This window comes from Drosophila subpulchrella, unplaced genomic scaffold (genome assembly GCF_014743375.2).
Source record: "Drosophila subpulchrella strain 33 F10 #4 breed RU33 unplaced genomic scaffold, RU_Dsub_v1.1 Primary Assembly Seq39, whole genome shotgun sequence".
Lineage (NCBI taxonomy): Eukaryota > Metazoa > Arthropoda > Insecta > Diptera > Drosophilidae > Drosophila > Drosophila subpulchrella.
In genome coordinates, this window is record NW_023665611.1 from 1,389,838 (window position 1) to 1,392,248 (window position 2,411).

The following is a 2,411-nucleotide window of genomic DNA, read 5'->3' on the forward strand; positions in this document are numbered from 1 at the left end:
TTCTATGCTTATCAATATCAATCATTGAATCGCATTCACAGTATACCAAGCAAGTAACTGCTTCAGCAAGTGGTTCCGAAAATCTTCCTTCGATTCTTATAGTACCTTGAGAGATTAAATTTGAACATATAGTTGAATTTGATTGATCCGCAGTTAAGTCAAAGCCTAATATAAAACTGTTTGAATCAAACATTTCCTTGGTAATTTGTAGTCCACGATCGTAATGTTTAATTCCACATGATCTAAAAAGCATATTATAACCTCTTGAGCTTTGAACCTTTTCAGCGTTCGAGTAATCGAACTCCAGAGCCTGGGAAGGAACTTGAACTCCATTAACCAATAGGTTAAAGCGTTGAATTTTAAAATGTTCAAATTGAAATGGGTCTAAGGCTCGGTTTCCTGAGTAGGGGCGGTTTTTAACCATACAAAAGGCCAGAAAATTTGGTATTTGACCAATAACTGCGTTGTCTATCGACAGTGTATTGTTTCCTGGATATATTGTAAATGATTTGACTTCAACCTTGCTGAAGGTGTACAGAGCATTTTTTGTTTGTAAAACATGATGATGAGCCAATAAAATGCTTGGGTTAACTGTTATATGGTTCATAAAAAGTTGTGCTTCTAGTATCTTTAAATTTGATTCAGTACCAGTTTCCATTAAATAAGAGGCTGTTTTTTCAATATTGAAATTAGTTCTTAAATCAACATTGTTAACAAGCAGTTTGGTTTGATTAAAAATATCTCCATGAACTTTTCCGAATAACTCAACCTTGTTACTATTTTGAAACATATTTTTAAGGGTCTCATTCGAGTCCGGATAAACATATTTTCCTGCTGTTATTCTCCCAAAATTTGGAAAATAACCTTGGGAGACCAAGTGTTTCTGAGGCGTCACTCCCATAGTTTAAAATTGTTTGCAAATACTCTCTATAGTGATAATTATTATCACTTTGCGATACCAGTATATTATTTTAATAAACTGATGAACTTCTAAATATTGAATGTAGAATATTGTTTACAACACCAACAGCATTTCCTTCAATGCTGTTGTTATCATTTTTTTTAAGTTGCACAACAAGTCGTAAATAAACACTTGACAAATCTCGATACGTTTCACCATTTCCCAAGCAAACAAATTCGATTGAAGAGGCGCCGTCCAAAGATGCAATTGGATTGTATGAGACTTCTTCAGTTCTTAGAATAGAACTTTGCGTGGGGTGTGCCGCAAACAAATCTAATTCACTTTTCATACATTCGATATGCGTACTCATTTTGCTTTAGAAAAAATATCTTTAATATTTAATTTTCTTGTTGATTTTTTTTTTTTATGTTGCGTTTGGGTATGCTTACGTTGTCGTTTAGATGTATAATGAAGACGCTTTTTCCTATTACCTAGCCTTTTATTTCTTTTTCCACTTCCACTTTGAAAACGGCTAATTTTATCAATTGCTTTATTTGAAAGATTTTGTAAAGCAATTTTACTTTGTTCTTGAATTATATTTCTTAAAGGCTTTCTCCCAAATTCATTGATTACAGCCTTTCCAGTCTCAGCAGCCTGATTTTTTATAGCAGTTATGCCCGAAAGAAAAAGAGGTTTTATGTAATTAAAAAGACCGCTAAAAAAATTTCCGATTCCTCGTCCTTGTTGCACTATATGCGGAGATATGTAAAGACTTCCGATGTTGCTTATGCCCCCACCACACTGATTTACATAATAATCCTGATAAGATTTCACCATGATGACTATTTTAGTTATAAATAAATAATATTTGGGTATGCATTATTTATAGTCCTGACCTTCTCCTTCTTCTAAAGTGAAGAGTAACGAAAATCGGAACAGCTGAAGTTTCAAATGGTACCTTATATCCATTGGAATCAGTAATTAGTATTGAGATTTCATTTGGTGGCCATATGCCCAAAGGATAATATTCAATATTATAAAATTGAATATTTTGTTCCTTTCCATTATAATGCAATACACGAAGGCATCGCGGTCTTTTACTACCTACTGACCTTGGTTTTATTATGTCATTGTAAATAAAAATCAATCCATTTTCAGGTATATTCGTTTGAATGGATACATTTTTATATCTAAATGTTTCAGCATTTACAAGACTAACAAATTCGGTTTCTTCAACGACATTTTTATCTTGGTTAGGTGTATATTTAATGTAATTTTTCAAATATATATCTGTAATACCGATTTCCCAATAATCGTTCATGTCTTCTGGAATGTTTACAATGTTTGTAAATGCACACTTTACGTTGTCAGGAAAAACATTCATTGAGTCATTACTTAACAATGTGATAAAAATCTCATTTAAATAACCCATGTTTGATTCTTTATGGAAGTTAATGATACGAAATCCAATTTAATTTATTTTTACCGGTTTGTACTGGGTTTTTTGTTC